Source organism: Myotis lucifugus, unplaced genomic scaffold (genome assembly GCF_000147115.1).
Source record: "Myotis lucifugus unplaced genomic scaffold, Myoluc2.0 scaffold_1, whole genome shotgun sequence".
Lineage (NCBI taxonomy): Eukaryota > Metazoa > Chordata > Mammalia > Chiroptera > Vespertilionidae > Myotis > Myotis lucifugus.
Window position 1 is genome coordinate 6,572,107 of NW_005871049.1, and position 21,200 is coordinate 6,593,306.

Below are 21,200 nucleotides of genomic sequence, written 5' to 3' on the forward strand. Positions count from 1 at the left end.
GTTCATCTCTTATTTGAGACTGCATTTTTTCAAATGAACAAGAGGATATAACTGAATAGACTTTTTTTGGCACATCTTCAGGCATGAGCAGAGTGAGCTCTGAAGAGCCTGATGTCGTTATGGAGACATGGAGAACCAAATAATTTCCAAAATCATGCAAAAAATGAACCCACCATGTTTGTGAAGTTGAGAAGGGCAGATGAGGTAGCTCTATAAATGGAAAAATCAGTCTGAAAACAAAGTGTAGACGATACCTCTGCTGGTAGCTATTTTCAAGATGTATGTTCAGCACCTGTGCTGCAGTGTTCTATAGTTATTCTACAAAGAAGGGTCGCTGTTACTACTACAACTTTTAGTGATCATTATTCAAAGTTTACTAAGCTACTGTAAACAAAATTACCTCAGTCAAATGCAAAAAATATCGGGATTGACCTGTGTACGAAATTTTCATATCACAATACTTAAAAATCACATTGGATAGACAAACAATTTTGAATTGTCCAAGAGGGCACAATCTTGCCTCTAAGGTGCTTCTATTCTCAAAGAGATAAAATGTACACATACAGCAATGGAAAGAATGACATTTTCTTCTTCAATTCATTTGAGGTTTGTTTATTTTTTGTTTGTTTTATTGTAAGGCTATCTATTAATATACTGACAATGTCTAGGCATCAAAAGAGACTAAAAACTATCCCTGTACGCGTGGATCTTATGGAGAAAGAAATTACTTTCATCTAAAACCACTCAAGATAGTGGGTATAAGTACCCCATTTCATTTAATTAGCCACTAAAAAATTGACAGAGATCACCAAGGCTGTGGACAGTCAACACCAGGGTAGGCTGGTGTGGCAGAGATGTGGTATTTTAGTAAGGTAGGTGAGTGTGACTGCCATGGGTTGAATTGTGTTCCTTCCCCCAAATACCTCTATTGAAGTTGTAACCCCCACGACCTCATAATGTAACTGTATTTGGAGATAGGGCCTTTAAAGAAATAGTTAAGTCATAATGAGGTCATTAGCATGGTCCTAATCCAATATGACTAGTGTCCTGCTAAGAAGAGGCGATTAGGACACAGACACTCAGAGGGGAGACCATGGGAAGACACAGGGAGAAGGTGGTCACCCACAAGCCCAGGAGGGTGGCCTCAGAAAAACACAACTCTTTGGACATTTTTATCTCAGATCTCACATCCAAAATTGTGGGAAAATAAACAGCTGTTGCTAAAGCCAGCCAGTCTGTGTTCCTTTTGATGTTAGCCCATGTAGACTAGGGATGAGTAAGGATGTTAAGGCAGAGAAAAGGGCCAATGGGCTCGGCACAGACCTCTCTCCTGTTATTAAATATTTAATTATTATTTGCATTTTATTTTTTTTGTTGTTTATGTCTTTGGTGTAGATGGTGGGGAGAAGGGAGATTGGAAAGGAATTGAGAAGGGGAGAAGTGGAAACAGAAAAGAAAGAGACTATTTGACACCTTACTAGTGTTTTACTAGAGATGATTGGATATGGAAAAGCAGCAGAGAGCAGCAACTATAAAAGCAGTGAGCAGTTTTAAAACTAAGGGATAGCATTAAGAATAAGGAACTATAGAGTGTTTAACAAAATTATTGAAAATCTGAAATGTATCTGCATTCAATAGGAAGTCTTTATTGCTCACTTGTGGCCTCTTGATAAGTTCAACCTTTATCTTCTGAAGATAAATTCCAATATTATCATTATAGTTATGACTTCTATGATATTTATAATACTCCAGGGTTGCCATCCTGCCACATTATTTTTGTACTGTTGAAATACTTTTTTAAAAAAACAGTGGATATAAATGACACAAATGTAATATGAAAGCATTTATATCAATAGCAAAGACATGGCTGGGCTATTTAGTCAAATAGGACTTGACACTCAAGTGATTCTTATTACCCATTAAACATTTCCCAGTGATTCAGGGGCTTTCAATTGGTTGAGAAACTTAGGTAAGGACAAATGCCAATAGATGAAGATAAAATGCTGCCTCAAAACTAAGTTACTAAAATCTGGGATAACCCCCAAACTCATCTAATATATTTTATCACCCAGACATAATTTGTTTTCAGTGGTGATGTAAAAAAATCCTGCTTAAGTGACCACATGTGCATTGTTGTTTCTTAAGGTAAGAGCTTATGTTTGGTCTGAGCTCCTATGAGTACTTTAATCTCAGTAGAGAATTTAGAGAAATATGTTCCTTTCATTACAATTTTGCAAATTGTGTTTGGGGTGGGCAGGAAATAGAATTACTGAGAAAGGTTTTTATACTCTGATGAAAAATATTTGTTAGAAACTATTAGAAGAAACATTTCTTACTTTAGAACTCTCTTATTTTTGTTCTCTCTAGGTTGAAAGGCCTGGGCTTCTTCAGAGGTCCCTCCCTGGCCACGGTCTGGAGGCTTCTCATGAGAGACTCCTACCTTGGGCAGCATGTAGTCTCTAGGTCATCTTTCCCAGGAGAAAAAGGTGAAATATAAAACATCTTTGGTGCTTTTCTTTGTATCTCTGTCAATAGCACAATGCTTAGCTTGGCAAAGAGAGAGAGAGAGAGAGAGAGAGAGAGAGAGAGAGAGAGAGAGAGAATAAGAATGAATGAATATTGGCTTTATGTACAATTGCTGCACTTGGAAAAATGTGGTCTGCAGTGGTAGGAAAATTCCAGCTAAGTTTTATAGAAATTCTGTTCTAGTAAGTATGCTGTTCAACCATTGGCCCCAACCATTGGCCCCAACCATAACCCAGCTGCTTCCATAGAGAATATTTTGCTGCATAGAAGGATTGTTCCTGCCATCAAGGCATCAGAAACAAGGATACCATGTCTATCCTAATGACTTCCATTTCAGTTATGACAGGGCCCTACATACCCCAGAATAATCTGAGCAATCATCCCCAATTCTTCTCCTAGGTTCATCATATCTGGAATGAGAGGAAAGAAAAAGAAAAATCACACCCTTGTTAAGTGAAAGAGACTGGGCAAGGTACTGTAGAAAACACATTTTAGAAGGTTCACCCAGCCCATAAGGCTCTCCTCAGCTCCACCGCCCACAGGCAGAGCCCCTTCAGCCCAGTTACATTGTCTGAGCTCACAGCTCCCTCCCCCTGTACCCAGCCAACACCCACTCCTGCCACAGTGAACTTCTGCAGCAGCTAAGACAATGGATAGGGAGTATGGGACTCTGTTCCCTCCTTAGAGGTCTTGGAAAGGGAAGACATAAACCCATGGGCAGTCACATTCTGCCAGCTCTGTTGGCTTAGAAGAGATAAAGCCAGTCCTCACAAAAAGAGGAAAAAAACAATACAGACATACAAAGCGAGGCTACAATGGCTCCTGATGGCATTTTGTTTCTTGGTTCCAGCCTCATTAGAAGGCTTAGCTGAATTCTTGATTTTAAGAATGATGGGATATCAGTGTAACCTTATAATTAAATCTCTCTCTGTCTCAATCTCTCTCACATTTTTTTCTTAAATTAGCTCAGGTGGGTTTCTGTTACCTGGAATGAAAGGAATCCTAACTAATAAAGCAATGCACATGCGTTACCTCATTTAACATGGTTTTCTCAACAGCTCTGTGAGGTATTTTTAATCTATATTTTACAGATGGGGGAACTGGTATTACTAAGTTGCATAGGCCTTATGCCTTGTACATTTCAGGGATAGCATTTGAACACAAGTTTTCTGGCTTCTAAAACCTGGGCTTTTCCCACCGGGCCCTTATCCCTGCGGAGGTGCTCTGACAGCTGGGAGGATCTTCCCCACGGCCTTAGAGTGACACTAAAGTTTTACAAACCTGAAGTAACAAAGATTTCAGACACCACAAGCACCCCCTGAATACTTATTCCCTGGCAGGGCGTCAGTTACTGCCTGTCCTGCCTGGCCCTCCCCACCAGGAACACAGACGGGTATTCGTCTATGGCTGGAGGAGCTGCTTCTAGGCTCCCCAGGGAACAGGGACCCTTCCACAGAAGAAACAAAATGAAGTCCAAAGGATTGTACATCTTTTGGATATGCTCTATGACCTCTGACATTCAGCCGGGTCCTGGGACACCAGGCTCATTGCACTGAAAACAGTCTTCCCTTGCATAACACTCAGAGCACTCCTTACACTGGAAAATTTGACGAAGATGAGTCAGTCTATTCTTTCTCAGGAACAGAGGGTCCTTTATCTTTCCACTAAAAGTAGGCTCCACTGAAAGCTGTTTTCTGATTCACTTGGTGATTAATTATTTGGAATCCATGATTCAGATTCTGCTGGAGAGGTGAGGATGCTGCCCGTGAGGGGCCTGTGGCCTGGGTTTGGCCAGGGAAGTGCTCTGGGGCTCATGTGTTTCTCAGGACCTGTGGTACCTGTATACGTGCTTGGGGACAGAGAGAGAAAATTGAAGCAAAATGTTAACAATTGTTGAATCTAAGTGAAGAATATATACTTATTACACTATTCTTTCAACTTTGTGTGGGTTTGAAAATTTTCAAAGTAAATTGAAGAGGAAAAAAGAACAAAGACCAAATTGACTTTCACCTTATGAATGAATTAGAAAGCCCAGGTACTTCTTTTCCTGACATACCGTAGATTGGAGAAATTGGAAAATTGGGCAGAATAAACAGGCAGTTTATAAGTTGAAGGTCCTTTAAGTCTATATTTTGACTGATTCTAAGAAATGATCTGCCAGAAGAAGTTTTCTGGTTAAAAATTTAGAGAAACTGCATGCTCTATCTCCCTTTTGCAGAATCACAATGAATACTATTAGTATGCCAAAGCTCTGATAGAAGACCAAATTCCAGGTTTGGAAAAAGGTAAAGACAATGCTTATTGGTATTCACAGAGACGGAGAAAATGTTTCTTATAAATATCATGCAGATTGAAATACTTAACACCATTTCCACCAACAAAAACCCCATATTTTATCCCAGTTCTAGATGTTCTACATATAGGATCTGTTTTGCAAACATGACACCTTTGTTTATAACCATGGAGACATATGTTGTTTGCTCCTAATATTATACCGTACGTGTGAAAATGAAATGCCTTCTATATAGGATGCTAATTTAAGTTTCATCCAGTTATACAGACTAAATATTATTACATGAAATTGATAGAATTGCCCTGTCTTAAGTTACACTGTTTACTTTAACTGTTGTGGTAGACTGAGGAGGAAAAATACCCATGGTTTGTTGCTTTACAAGCCAAACACATTAAGAACATACATCTGCTTTAAAACTACACAATTTCTTTTTTCGTGCCCAAGCAGATTTGCTCTGGGCTCCAGCCGTTATCAACCTCGGCTCTGTCTCTGACGGCTGCGGTTTGCATTCTGAGCATGAGCCCAGCCTTGGTGCAGGACAGGCAGTCTCAGGCAACAGCTGTCAACTCCCCTTGGGGAAGGCACAACTCTGTCTCAAAACTGGCAGAGAACTGAAGGAGTTCCCTTCCCTTTATGGCTTTTATCTCTCTGGGTAATGGGGGCTGATGCTTAACGGAGGCAATTCTTGAGCAATAAATCCAATTGCAAAGAAAGCAAGGGAAGAAGGAGGAAAATTACAGTGAAAGAAGTTTCCTTTGTTTATGATGTTTAATTGGATTCCACACTTGAATGAAGAAGGCTGAGTTCTCTCCCAGGGTGACTGGGAAGGGGAAAAGGTGGGTTTCCACTGTCTGTGTGCTTTTTAATGTGCAAATGAGTCAGAACCACAAGTGAGTTTGTGGTTCTGAGTCCCAGGCCACTGGGTACTCAGTAAATATTAATTGAAGAGGATGATGGTTGGGAGGAGTGGGCGTCATTACATTCTTCCAGGCACAGCCCTCTGGGATGCACAGAAAGGTCTCTCTTTCTCTTGCCCAGGCACTACCTGAGTGACCAGTTCTGTTAATGAGAAAGGTCTCAGTATTCTCACTTGTCTTCCACCTCATCTCCTTCCCAACCCACTCTGCCTTCTGCCCCCAGAGGCTGATGAAAACAAAACAGGGAAGAGTAGAAACAACAGCTGCTGCAACCTCATTTTCTGTGCAGTCTTTTCCCATGGAACACTCCAGGTGCCCTCCTTGAGCTAAAGGAATAATCGTCGCATTCCTAGCAACTCGCACCCCTTCTGACGGAGGATTACACAACGTGCTGTGCCTCCTGTGGGGGATCATGCGATTTCTCCACCCTTGATGTCAGGCATGGGCATATGAGCACTTTGGCCAATGGAATGTGGGTAACCTCGATCATGCTCCATCTGAGCAAAAGCTTTATGAGCCTGTTATATGGACTGAATGTTTCCATCCAAAATTCATATGTTGAAGCCCTAATGCCACGCCAATGTGATGGTAATTGGAAGTAGGGCCTTTAGCAGGTAAATAGATCATGGGGGTGGACCCCTAATGAATGGGATTAATGCCCTTATATAAGAAGTGGCACGAGAGAGATGATGTCTCTCTCAGACATGTGATGATACAGTGAGGAGAGGCTGTCTACAAACCAGCAAGCAGACCCGCTCCAGACCCTTAATCTGCAGGTACCTTGATCTTGGACTTCCCAGCCTCCAGAACTGGGAGAAAGAATGTTTGCGGTTTAAGCCATCCAGTCTAGGATATTTTTGTTATAGCAGCCAAAACTAAGACAGAGCCATTGTATGTTTCCATTAGCACACGTTATTTCCTCTTTGCCAGAAGAATTTTGTACCCAAAAATGGACTACTCTTTCAGCTTCGATCTGGAATGAAGACGACATGAGGCCAGTTATAATGCAATGTCTTCTTCATTTTAGATCACAGAAAAAAAAACACCTTTGTAGTTATAACTGAGAGTCAGGGGGTTGTTTGTTATAGCAGCAGAGCTAACTATTTCACACTGTTTGAGGGGAATAGGAAGATGAAGTTTGTGACTTGAACATTCCACCGTCCTGGTCTTTATACATCAGGCTGCCAATCTGTGATGAAAAATAAAAGCTCCTGCATCCCTTATACCTCCTGTTTTGACAGTGCCTTCCAACAGTCCCCTTGACTTAAATATAGCATAGTATGTTGTATAATGTGACATTCAACTCCCAACAGATCAAATAAGGGCCTTTTCTATGAAGATGTGTCCTCCCAGGTTAGAGAAGGCTTAGCTTTCTCCAGAGAGCCTCATGAAAAGCATTGTATTTGTCTCTTCTCTGAGCAGCAATCCAGATTAACCTCTAGCACTGGAGGCACCAAGAACCTTCGAGCAGAGGGGCCTGTGGTAGAATAGCATGACCACTCATATAGCTTTGATTCATCTGTGCTTTGCCTTAGTATAAATGGTCTTTCCCCAAAGGATATGCCTCGTGTAAATTACAATTAAATACTTAGACTAATGTCCTAAATGGGGGAAAACAACCTAAAAATAATTTGAGATCAGTTATAGCTTTGTGTTACTATTAGTGATCATTATTTATTGGTTTAGGTTATGCCTTTATGAAGATGGTTGCATGAAAATATTGACTCACAGGGCCTCCTTGAGGAACTCTTTGACTATAAAATTCTTATATCCTCATGAATTTAAGCAGATTATGTCATACCAATAGATTGTGAGAGCTATCATAAAATAAGGAGTTGAAACCAACAGATGATTAAAACTGACCATAGGGCCCTAACCCATTTGGCTCAGTGGATAGAGCATCAGCCTGGGGACTGAAGGGTCCCAGGTTTGATTCCGGTCAAGGGCATGTACCTTGGTTGCGGGCACATCCCCAGTAGGGAGTGTGCAGGAGGCAGCTGATCGATGTTTCTCTCTCATCGATGTTTCTAACTCTCTATCCCTCTCCCTTCCTCTCTGTAAAAAAATCAATAAAAAATATATTTAAAAAAAAGAAATATTAGCCTAAGTTCTTTCTGTGACATATGTGTATGTGTTTATAATCTATTTTTGTAATAGGATAAAAAAAAACCTGGCTCCAAAAATACCACTCTCCCCTTTGACATTTATTGGTGTTAGCAATAATGTCAGGAAGCATTAGTATACTAAAGCAGTACACAAATGCTGCCTAAAGCATATCTTTGGGTTTTATTTTTAAAAGAATTTGCTATCTACCCTGATTCTTAATTTTAATGATGTTTTGGGCCAAATTCCTATATATACTAGATGGGACTATGTTGAGATATGGGATCTTGTCCTATTCATTTTTAGTAAGAACTTGCATAAAGCCCAGTAAATAAGAGGGCCTTAAAAAACGGTTTGGATGGATAGACAGACAGATGGGTGAATGGATAGGTGGATGAAAGAATGAATGGGAGAATAAACAGGTGGGTCTCCTCTCCTCCCCAAAAATAAAATAAGAAAAAAAGTCATTATTTTGATGTTGATATTAATTCAATCTATTTTTAAAAGATGCATATTTTCTTTTAATATAAATTAGATAAATACAAATTAATATAAATTAAGTTGTTATAACCATCATCATCATAGTAATAATTCAGAATGTTTACCTCCAGGCATTGTTCTAAGTGCTGCTCTTTGATTTCTCCCCTGGAGGTCATGGATAACTCTCTTCATGCCCTGAAAGGTTTTCCTTGAGAACCCTCAACAGTGACTCCACAACAAGACCAGGTTTCATCATCAGGGAGAGCATCTGGTTTGGAGTTCCTCAGTTATTCTAATGTAGTCATAAGGTGTGGACAAAAGTTTCCCTCATATTCCTGTAATCCCTTTTATAGGGAGGAGCTAGGAAATTCAGATTGGAATATGGTTTTCCTGGTGAGATTTGGTGAGGTCCATAATTGTCTTAATAAGAGGTTGGTTGCCATAGCACCGAGATCTGTTAGGTTTTAATTATCAACTGTTTGTTTTATCCTTAAAAATAAGAACCTTTTAAAGAAAAGTGTCACTTCCCTTCTTCATACTCCTCTCTAGCTATTGCCTAGTTCTGTAACTTTGAACCCTAGTCACCAGTCCATCCTTCTTGAAGTTGACTTCTCCTTTAGTTTTCATGATATCACTCCCTTCTTGTTCTCTACCTGGTTCTCAAACCATCTCTTCTCAGAGCCCACTGCTGGGCCCTGTCCAATGTTGGCCTTCCTCAGGCTTTGTTTCCAGCCCTCTTCAGTTCCTACTCTAGAGCCTCTTCTGCAGTGCTCTCACCCACTCCCCTGGTTTTAATTTTCACCTCTACACTGGTAACTCCCAACTCTACGTATCTGGTTTTGATTTCTCCCCAGCCCCAGACCTACAGATTCAAGTGACTACCCGATGTCTACCTCAGGGTGCACATCACCTTCAACTCCTGCCAAACGTCCTGTATCTTCATTGGTGGCTGCTCTCTCTCTGTTTCCCATGCCTGGAATTTGAAAGTCATCCCCCCTGAGTGTCACAAACAGCAAACCAAGACATTAAACATCACAATGCTTATCTTATGGCAGGCATTATGCTAGATTTGGGGAATACAGAGATGAAAAAGATATTTCCAAACTTCCATTGTAAGGAGAGAGGAAGCAAACAAAAAATGACAAAGACAGAATGATAGTGACACTTAAGAAGTAAAACACTGTGCCCTGGCCAGGCAGCTTCATTGGTTAGAGCAGTGGTTGGCAAACTGCGGCTCGCGAGCCACATGCGGCTCTTTGGCCCCTTGAGTGTGCCTCTTCCACAAAATACCGACTTCTGCTCATGGGCCACGACGTTTCAATCGCACTGTACATACGCGCCTGCGCGCGTGGTATTTTGTGGAAGAGCCACACTCAAGGGGCCAAAGAGCCACATGTGGCTCGCGAGCCACAGTTTGCCGACTACTGGGTTAGAGCATTGTCCTGGTACACCAAGGTTGCCAGTTTTATCCCCAGTCAGGGCACATACAAGAATCGACCAATGAATGCATAAATAAGTGGAGCAACAAATCAATGTTTCTTTCTCCTTTCCTCTCTCTCTCTCTCTCTCTCTCTCTCTCTCTCTCTCAAAAGTCGATTAAATAAATAAATAAAATAAGAAAAAACAGTAAAACACTGTAAGTGCAAGGAGGGAGAGGGTGATACTGAGTGAGGACTTCAAGAAGAGGCAGCAGCAAGCTGAGCCTTGAAAGATGAGTAGAAATCTCCTAAATAAAAATGGGATAGTGGAAAGGGTAGTATTCCAAAAACAGCGAATTGTTCTCAAAGGCACAGGCTGTAATTGCTCAGCTTATTTCATTCATTTATTCACCTAGCTGGAGCTCAGAAATTATTCTAAGCTCAGAGGAGAGGGAATAATATGCTAGTAGCATTGTGTGTGTGTGTGTGTGTGTGTGTGTGTGTGTGTGTGTTTATGTGTGCGTGCACACGCTCACTGGGGAAGTGAGTATAGATACAGAAGAAATTAGAACAGTAAGTTGGGGCCAGCCGCTGGAAGCAGATGTTTGTTTCATTTACTTGAATGAAATGTACTTTGTACTTCCTGTGAGAAGGGTAGGTTGCTAAGTTTCAAGGCTGATATTCACTTATGCGGTTACAAAATAATGCAAGTTGACATGAAGTTGAAAAAGCACTATCACATGACTTCCTGCCATGCAACAGATAGCAGAAAAATCAGGATTTAGTTGTAGATTCTTTTCCAAGCCTCATTGCTTCTCTGGTCAGCTCTGGACAAAAATGCAAGTCAGATTAAAAAGAAAAAGAAGAGGATGAGGAGAACGAGGAAGGAGGGCTGGAGAGGTAAAGAGGAAGAAGAGGAGTGGAAGGAAGAGGAAGAGAAGAACAGGAAGAAGAGGAAGGAGTAGGAGGAGGAAAAGACAACCAACAACTCTATTGTCCGTGTAGAATGTTTCCAGACTGACACAGTCTTAGCAGGAGTGGGGATGCAGAATGATCAGGCTGGTTTTAATGAGCCTACATACCTGCCAGCCTCACCGGAAACATAAAATTAGGGCTCTCCAATCGGTGATGGATGCTTTTACTTTGTTAGCCTTAAAGGGACATGGAACAAATTGCCATTCTTCAAGATAATAAACTGGCTAGAAAGATTTCTCATAATGGAGTCCCTTGCTTCTTCATCCCTTGGATAAGGAAAACAAGACCATTTTCTGTAAAGAACAGCACCAAAACAGGTTGTAAAGAGACAAAGTGTAAATTTGAGAACGTTTTTAAGCCCAGATTGTACGTATCGCTGAGTCAGAGGCTGAGATAATATACATTGTCTGCAAGGATCAAGAAAAGGAACAGGCTAATGGAGGTGTCGGTTGGCTGCCATGATGGACATGGAAACAAGGTGCTAGAGCGAGCGCTCTGTGTTGGGTTAATGTTGGGGACATCTAAAGAGGAAAACGAATCAGAGGTTGGGCTTGCAGAAGGATGGGAATAACGTTTGTATGAAACGGCTGCTGGAGAGCAAAGGAAAGTCATTTCCCCTTTGGCGATAAGTGGCAGGGAGACACACAGGAGAGTAAACCTTGCAGTAGTACTGGCACGAGTTTATCTGAAGAAGCTGTTAATGTGTTTGAACTGAGAACGAGGTTGCACTTATAGACTGTGTAAGTGCAGAATGCACCTCAAAGGGTTCCTGGGGATTTATAACTAAAGCTTGAGAATCCAGAGAGAAACAGTGATACTAACATGGTGTATTTAAAGGAGATGAAATCCAAGGGCATTTGCCAGACTCAAGAGGAACTCCTCTGTGTTCTATCCAAGCTGAACATTCCATTTTTTACAAGGGCTCCTTTGTTGTCATGTTTATACACAGACTAATAAATGCTTGACCTTTTTTAGTGATGAAGGAACAGTCTGTGCCTCAGGAGCATATTATTTCAAGAAGCACAAATGAAGAGAAAGTCCAAACCCCTCTGGGACAGATGGACTAAATATTTTTATATTGGAACCACATGGGGAAAGGCAGGGATGGGAAACAGAAAAGAAGGCCTGATAGGAGAACCTGGACGCAGCATCAGTCTTCTCAGATGTTTCCAGGGACTCCAGGTATGTGAGGAACTGGACACCAACCTCATGAGAGGAGGGGATCAAAGTGAGCTAAACATTTATCTTGATGTGTAGTAAAAGTGGAAAATAAATGAGAAAAATATTTGTGGCCTGGCAAAAGTGTTATTTCTCAAGTTTTGGGTTCTGTCTGAAAAGGACTAGTATTCATTAAGACTTCACTTTCTACCTTGGACTAAGTGTTTAATATGAACTAACTTAAACATCACACTGACCCTCTGATGCAGGCACTATTATTCCCACCTTTTTTTCTTATATAGACATAGAGGTACAGCAAGTAACTTTCAAGGGTCACAGAGTGTGAAAGTGACTTTGAACCCATTTAGCCTGATGCCTCCTGGTGACTGTCCCTCCCCCCCTGGGACGCAGCATTATTCCCCATTCCTTGTTCTAAACAGGAAGTGCTGCTAAATCAAGGGTGAGCTCCAGAGCAGAGGAGATACCTGAGAAGTTGCCTTAAAGTATCCCGCATGTCATGGTGTGGGGCATGTGTAGAATGTGGCATTTTATTCTTACCTACTCAATGTTGTTTCTAACATATTGTTAAGAATCCTTTAGAGCGCAAAGAATACCCTAATTGATGATGATGGTGACAACGTTTATTTTAAAAATAAATTTTCATTCAAAGAGCCTTGCATTTGGAGGGTCAGAGACCAGTGATGAAATGTGGGACTCCAATGACAGAGCTGAGGCCACAGGTATCGGAAATGCAGCAGAAAGAAGCACTGAAAATGTGAGAGCCCTATGTAACGTGAAGCGATTGGTCTCACTGTTGGGCATAATGAACTCCCAGCAGCACTCAGTGCCACGCGATGCAGAGTTTATGGCACCCGTGAGACTGCATGAAGAGCAGCGTTGAGTGGGGCTGAGAACAGCTCTGCCCAAGACCAGCAGTATGTTCAGGGGGTGTCCGCCACACCCGTGCATCAAAACCAGCCTGGACTACTCCTCCCAGGAACCTAGGTGCTCAAGCTGTGACTCTCTTTCCTCCATTCTCCCCTCACTCAAGCCCTGTTGTCAGAAGCGATCAGATAAACTCATGCATTTTGAAAAGTTTAATCAGTGACACTTCCAAAGGGAGTTGGTTTTGACAGAAAATAAAGCTTCAGAACAAAGGTGAAACAAGGTCCCAGATTTAACTCTATATTCAGGAGTGTGACAACCCAAAAGGGAGTTTTTTTGTTTTCCATCAATGATCTAATCTTCCCCCTCCAACTTTCCCTCCCACATCACACATAACACTGGGTAATATGGGGGGAGGGAAAATCTTAGAATTGCCACTTAAAGCCATCTTAGTCTCTTCTAGTCTTATTTTGAGCAGTTAGTTATCCCATCACTTACAACCTACCACCTGTATTAGTTTTCTGTTGCTGCTGTAAAAAGTGAGCACAAATTTAGTGGCTAAAAAAACATGAATTTATTATTTATGGTTCTAAAGTTCAGCAATCCGAAATGGGTCTCATTGGGCTAAATCAGTGGTCGGCAAACTGTGGCTCCTTGAGTGTGGCTCTTCCACAAAATACCACGTGCGGGTGTGCACGTACAGTGCGATTGAAACTTCGTGGCCACACTCAAGGGGCCAAAGAGCCGCATGTGGCTCGAGAGCCGCAGTTTGCCGACCACTGGGCTAAATCAAGGTGTGGGCAGGGTTGGTTCCTTTCTGGGGACTCTAGGATAGAATTCCCTTATTTGCACTTTCCAGCTTCTAGAAGTCACCCATATTCTTTGGATTATGATTTTTTCCATCTTCAAAGCCAACAACAATGGGTGGAGTTCTTACATCTCTTCCCTTTGATCTGACTCCTCTGCCTCTTTCTTTCACACTTAAGGGCTCTTGAGTTCACACTAGTCCTGCCCAAATAATTGAGGATAATTTCCCTACTTTAAGGTCAATTGATTAGCAACCTTAATTCCATCTGCAATCTTAATTCTCATTTCTTGGAGAAGAAAGGTAGGGACTACAAGAGCAGAAGGAACATTTACAGTTCATTACAGAGGGCAGAAATTCCCATTTTGGAAGCCAAAGCTTCCGAATGTTGGGAAAGATAAAATGGCTTTTCCTACAAGTTCTTCTATCATTCTGGTGTGTTTAAAGGGGAAAAGTACATGACAGGTGGAAAGCATGGTATATAGAAAGGAAGTTTGGGAGATGTGATCTCTAATACAAGCCCATTCATAATCAAAGAGCAGTTTATAGCCCTGACTGGGTAACTCAGTTGGTTAGAGCGTTGTCCTGATATGCCAAGGTTGTGGGTTCCATCCCTGGTCAGGGCATATACAAGAAGCAACTAATAAATGCATAAATAAGTGGAACAACAAATTGACATCTCCCCCCCCATCTCTTTCTCTCTCCTCCCCCCTCTTTCTCTCTCTCTCTCTCTCTCTCTCTCTCTCTCTCTCTCTCTCTCCCTGCCCTTCCTCTTGCTCTCTAAAATCAATAAATAAAAATTGTAAAAACAGCAGTTTATGGCTTTTGCTAATCTAACCCTACCCACACTGCTTTATACTTGGTGAGAAGCTGAAAGTTCATAAAAATGATTGGAAAAATTTTGTTATGCATGGCCTTGGTTAAAAGGAAGCAAAATGCAAAGGACATAGATAATCTTGTAGGAAGGACAAAATGCCAGGAGTCAGTATTTATTGTCTCCTGTGTGTCAAGAACCATATTGTTGCTTTACATACATGAATTATCTAATGTAATCATTGCAGTGACTTCCTTATACAGATTAATATACTGAGGCTCAGAGAAGTAAAGCAATGTTCAAGGGTCATGTAACATGAGGCAGACCCAGGGCTAGAACTCAAGTCTTGCACCAAAGTCTGCTTTTAGAAAATACCCTACTTTGCATTTAGAAACACTTGTATTCAAAGCAAAATCCTAGACATCAGAGCTGGTAATCAAAGACCAAGCAGGAAAATTAAAGTTTGGGAACTTAATAAAACACTAGAAAATATTGTATTTCATAAACGTATCGCTCAGTTCAGTGACCCCTGAATTGGAGAACAAGGTGATGGGTGCCTTTTGCCTGGGGTGTGGGAATTTGGCTCCAAAATTAGCCCCAATGGATGGGACAAAGGACTGAGGCATCACTAATTGTGTTCTACATGGAAACTGGTCTGTTAGCCCTCGATAAACATTTTTAGTGAGAACTGTGATGACAAGAATTATGCCGTATTCAGAAAACAACAGTGAAGATGGAGGAGGTCTGGAAGTTCGAGGTGGAGGCTTGTTAACAAGGGACTCTGTGGAGGCTGATTTAAAGCCTGAAACTGCTGAGTAAAGACCAAAGGCCACACCAGTCCTTGCTGGGTAAAGGGGCAAAGTGGTAATGACAGTAGCTGGCCCCAGGGAAATGTGAAGTAAAAGCAGTGGAAGCCACAGAATGCTGACAAATGTTAAAAAAAAATCATAAGAAGTCACATCAATGTCTGTTTCCAAATTTGAACAAAGTGGTGTTCTACTTTTCATTTGCTGGTCAGTGCTTCTTTTCTGTCTCTGGAAGTAATTGTCATGTTATAGTCTTAGGATTCATTACAATGCCAAATGAGCATGTGTAAATCAATACCTCTCCAATCCACATCGTCAGAAAATGAGGTGTCCCAAGGAAGCGAGTTTTCTAGTGAACTGAAGTTTAGACCCTTTACGTACCAAGCTCTGTAAAACTTTAGCTATTTTTATGGAAATTGTAATAAAATGGATTCCGCTCTTTTGGACTCATTAAACAGAGTGTATTGAACATTGCGCAACATGTTCTGAATGGCTCTGAGTCCTTGCTGTGACCATCAGCTGTGCCACGGGGCAGCGATACCAGATGTCCTCAGGGGCTGGTGAGATGCGCAGGGTCCCACTGCAATCTTTCCTGGACCCAGAGTGGTGATTGTCCTCCCTGCCTTTGACCACCGTGGTGGCTTCTGCTTTTATCCCCGGGTCAACTACTGAGCCAGCCCTTTTTCTAAAAGTCAGTTCATATAGCTGCTATGACAAGTAAATATTCATTTTCTTCCTAGTTCATTGACTGCATTTTCTATTTTCTTTTCAGAGCTCTGTTCTTTCTTCCATGATTAAATGTGGGGTCCTGTCCTCACCCCCCTTCTCTTTCTTACATTTCCTCAGTAAATGCCTTCACTTCCACAGCTTCAATACAAACCTCTAGGTAGGTGACTTCACAATTTATATCCCCAGTTCCGAAGTGTATTCTTAAATGTGGCTCTATTTTTCAGATGGCCCACTGAATATTTCCACTCGAATATTTTATCTATAGTTCCTCTGAAATCTACTTTTGGCTGCAAACTAAGAAAATAGTGCAGAGAACTGTATAAATGCCCTTGCAGCTTCTAGGTCATTTCATTCTAGATTTTTCCTTCAGATAAAAGGGACAGAGAGTGGTGGAGGGAGCCAGCACAGGACTAACTAACATTTGCTGAATGCCTACTGTGTGCAAGGCACTGTGGTCTCTCCTAATTGACAGAGGTGAACATCTTCTAGGATTGCTTTCGAACAGTAGATAATAGGGGCTGATCAGACACAGATAAGGAATCTGCAGGGGTAGCATTGCAGTCACTGAAACTCCAGTGGAGGTTGCAGCCACACCAAAGGAAATGAGATCTCTGTTTGATGCAATAAATAAGAGGTGTCTGACAGCCTTTCAAATGACTTTCAAAGAGTTTCTGCTAAAGGTATCTTAGGGTTTGCAAAAAAAAAGACACATTCTTCCTGTAAGAAAGAGCTAGTTTCTGGGGAAGTGGATTATAAAATAAACTTGTAGTTCTCCTTTTTCCCCCTTGATAAAAGCACTTAGAGACTTCTAGGGCCCAAACTAAGGTCCTGGTAACATTTCTTCAATTCTATGAATAGATTTCACTCAGTGAACGTGAAATTTCTGGTTGTCATGAGATGGGCGTATGTCCAGTTGTATTCTGTGCCACATTCCTCAATGGAGCTCTTACTGATAGGCCAGTTGCAGAGCTGAGTATGTTCACAGTCATACCTACTCCTCTAGCTTCGCTTTTCTGAGGGAACTCTGAGAAGCATAATTAATCCAGTCACCTGGCTTAATGTGGAGCAGATTCTGAAGGTATTGCGAGAGGACTCTGATGGCCTAGAATGGTTTCTGAAACTATGTTTTCCAGAATAATTTAAAAAAGTGTAGTTGTATCTTTCCTTAAAAATATGGAATAAAATGACCTTTGTTCTGTTTTATTTTCATATCAATAATGCATACAGAAGTTTCCCGGTGCATGAATGGTGTGATAGAATGCAGGCTGATTAGAATAAATGAAATGCCATTCTCCAAGAAGAAGCAACCTACTAGGTTGCCATATGGCTTGAATTATATTAGTTTATCCCTCTTTTTCTTTTTATTGGATTGAATAAGAATTTTTGAGTGTTAACTGATTCTTTTTCCCCCTCCTTTTTGGTTTGTTTATATTGCTGTAAATATTCTTGTAGAGCAATTGTGACTCTTCTCATTGACCATATTCTCTGAAGGCTCATTCTAGGACACTGCTGTTAAATGTTGTGTATTGGACATAAATTATCCTGCATTGTTTGTGCCTCTTACTGTATTGTCTCTCTTATTGTCAGTGGCTCTAAGGATCATGATTCGTGAATTTGGCTAACCCTGTGAAGCAGATGAGATTTTAGCTCACTCCTTGATAGCTGCACTGGCTCCGTCTCAGCGAAAGCCTTATTTTCATTAAAGGAGCAGACATGCTGAGGAAGAAAGTGCTATTTTTACATAGGGACTTTTTCTACTGAAACCACATGATAACACTATGCTGTTAAAATGATCTCAAGCATGCTGAGTTAGCTGAAGAAACAATACAGTGTTGCCAAAACCAAGACAGTACTGTTCTCGCGCCTCCTTCCAGGTACCCCAGCTCTTCTTGGTGGTCAGGAGGGGAGACTGGGAAGGTTGTTGTTGGGAATATACAAGTTACAGGTAAAGTGGAGGTCACATGTGGTTGGTTATCTACAAGAATTATTCAAAGTCTTGATTATTGCCACCATTTATTGAAATATGAAAAATTTTGTTATAAAGGGACCTTTATAACTCTTATCAACATTGCCCCAGGACATACTAACCTGGGATAAAGATAGAAACATAACATTAATAGAACAATATTTCTCTGACCCCATTTCTCAACATTCTGCAGAAAACCCATTCCTTCTCATATTCCTTCTTAGATTAGCCGTGTCTTTAAAATGTTTCCTACGAGGTCTTAAAGAATTCCTCTTAGCTACCATTATTTTACTCCTCTCTAGCTCCTGGCTTCCTGTGGTGGTTTTTATTGTCAATGTGTCAATGACTTAATGAAAATTGATCTTTGTTGCACACTTATGTTTAACAAGCATTTTAGCAGATTTCTCAATCTTCAGTCATAGTGAATCAAATAACACTTGATTTATTTTAATATTTTAAAAATTTTCACATGAATTAACAGGTATACAAATAGGGAAAGTCTTAAACATAAGGTTGAGATTTATAAAAATCTCATTTTGCAATAAATTCCAAAAATTGCAATAATTTTCACATCTTAGATTATTTGGGGTCAATTCTAATGGCTTTTAAATGTCTCCACAGTCACGTATTTTCCACTAAAATATCTTCTCCAGAAAAATTCATCATAAATTTTATTTATATTTGGTAAACAATTTCTAAAGTTTTTCTTTTTGGCAAATATTCAAGAAAATAGCTAAATGGTTGTAGATATTGGCATTGTTTGATCCATTGCATTAGAATGAGTGTCTAGTTTTTGGTGAAATGAATAAGGCATTTAAACATTACCCTTCGATGTCTTTTGGCAACATCAGAGCAGCATTTTAATAGTTTATACTAGTATCTACCTAACAGTTTGAACATTCATCTATTGGCTATAGTCCCATAATCTTTCATGTAAAACATTTCCAATAACTAATGAGTAAATTTTAATAAAAACCACAACTTCAGCCAGAGGTACTTATTTAGGTAACTACTAAATTATATCACTGATGTAAATATTTTACTTTCTGGATTTGTTTTTAGTTCAAAAGCAATTAAGAACTTAAAAAGAATAAATTACAGTTTTAAAGGTAGCATTCAAATATTCCACCCATGAACTAAAATTTGTGCTTGAAAAACAAAAGTACTGCATAAATAAACACAAGTGTTCACATAAAATGGAGGAATTAAAGTAACTGAAGTTTTGTGTCTTCATCTTTAAAGTCACTGTGCTATCATTATTTATCACACATCAAAATTTTAAATGCAGACATATGAAGTGCCACAGGGGTTGTAGAAATTACTGTTACAACAAATGTGTAGGGCTGAGTCCATGTGTATCCAAGGTTAATTGGGTCATTGGAAGTTCTCTGAATTCATTTCTAGACAGAATACAATAAATATTTTAAAAATAACAAAATATGCTAATTTGAAGCTTACATAAATTACAACTAACACTAACTGCAGCAATTGTTTAGAATTTAAGCCAACATAAGACTTTTTTTCAGGGAGGACAATTTTATCACGCACATTGTTTAGAACGGCAGAGAATGGTGATAATAAAAAGCAGACCAACTCTTAGTCGGTTTTATTATGGTTTTAAAATTCTCTAGACAAGGCTCCCCCTTCCAGCCTGGCCTGGGGAGACTGCTCCATGGAAGAGCCACTTGGTAGAGTGTGCCTGAAGGAATTCTGTGACAAGCAAACTGCAGAGACTTGAAATTGACAACTATAATAAATATTTAAGTGCAATAAAGCTTTTTTTTAAAGGTTGGGGCTGAGATAGTAATTTAGTGATAAAAATCAAAACAATATTATTTTCTCAGTTTTTAAGGTTTGTTATTAGCCAAATTTGGGGGAGGAGAGTCATTTAAATGTGTTACAAACACCCTGTGTAGGATTGAAGAAAGCATCATTCTCCGTGTAAATTGAAGGGGTTGGTCTAGAATTATCTTGTAAGGCCCTTTCAGCTCTAACAATGAGTGATAGTTATTATGTTTTTGTGAATGAAAGAAACTAGCAACCCCCCTTCACTTCCCACAGTTCTCCCATCCCCAATCCTCAGGGGTGGGCTGGGAGAGGAGATTAAACCCACACACCTTTCTGCATTTCTATAATCTCCACACAGGAAAGAGAAGGAAACATAAGCACTAACACTTTTTTTCAGGGTCTTTGTGACCCTAAGGATGTCCACAGAGAGGGAGATTGCTCTTCAATGAACCCCATTTCTTATGCAATGGCCGGTCTCCGGATGCAGTCTGAGGACAAACAAAGGGAACTGACATTGCTCTGCATAAAAATGTCAAGTGAGAGCTAGTTCCTTCCTGGGAAGAAGCAGCTTTGAAATGTTGTTGCAAATGGAAAAAATGTGTGTTTTAAAAATGTATGTATTTTTTAATTTTTCAATTACAGATTACCCTCAGTATTATTTTGTACTAGTTTTAGGTGTACAGCATAGTAGTGAGATAATCATACATTTGACATAGTGTTCCCCTCAATATTTCTAGCACCCACCTGGTACCAAACTTAGTTATTACAATGTTATTGACTATATTCCCTATGCCCTAATTGACATCCCAGTGACTTATTCTGTAACTACCAATTAGTACTGGAAAAAAATAGGTTTTGATTTTACTGTTTCTGAAAATTCATTTTTGTGCTTGGAAAATGCAGTGTTTGTGTGTGTGTGTGTGTGTGTGTGAGAGAGAGAGAGAGAGAGAGAGAGAGAGAGAGAGAGAGAGAGAGAGAGGCAGATACCACTGAGAGAGAGAGGCAGATACCACTGGACTATTGAGGTGGGGATGAGTATATCATCACCTCACAGCTCACAGGGTATACATAAAAATAATATCATCTAATAATTATGGATGTAGTCATAATAATTGCTTGACACAGCAAGTACTTTGCATCCATGCTTTACACATACCATATTCAACTCTGGATTATGTTAAAAGATAAACTGAGGCATATTAAAAATTTCAAGAATTTATCTGAACAAAAATTTATTCGAATCAGGCAGCACTAAACCAGCGGTAGTTAGGAGTGCAGCTGACAAGCTCTGGGAGAGACGTTTATAGAGAAAAGGCTGAAGCAAAATAAGGAAATTATTGGTTGGCTGTTTTGGGTTGGTTGTCCTTAGGTTTCAATTTTGTAATCTTGAAGCATTTACAGGCTTAGATTTTGGTTTGCTTACATAGGCCACCACGACATTGGAGCCACCTCAGCTAATAGCTTCCTTGTTTAATTGGTTTACTTAATTTCTCTATCTTGCAGTTGAGGAACTGGGGCACAGAGAAGTTCCATAACT

The 21,200-nt window shown here is 40.2% G+C and overlaps 1 long non-coding RNA gene across 3 annotated transcripts in view; it reads left to right on the top strand.

Annotated features, from left to right (window-relative positions):
- Positions 1 to 21,200, top strand: part of LOC102440540 — a 190,934-nt gene that overhangs the window by 109,294 nt on the left and 60,440 nt on the right. For 2 of the 3 annotated variants that reach the window (XR_002829039.1, XR_329594.3), the window contains exon 3: positions 2,368 to 2,486. This is a non-coding gene — a long non-coding RNA (uncharacterized LOC102440540). Of the gene's footprint in view, positions 1 to 2,367; positions 2,487 to 2,925; positions 3,622 to 21,200 lie in introns of those variants that run through there. The other variant, XR_002829041.1, reaches the window with a different exon arrangement.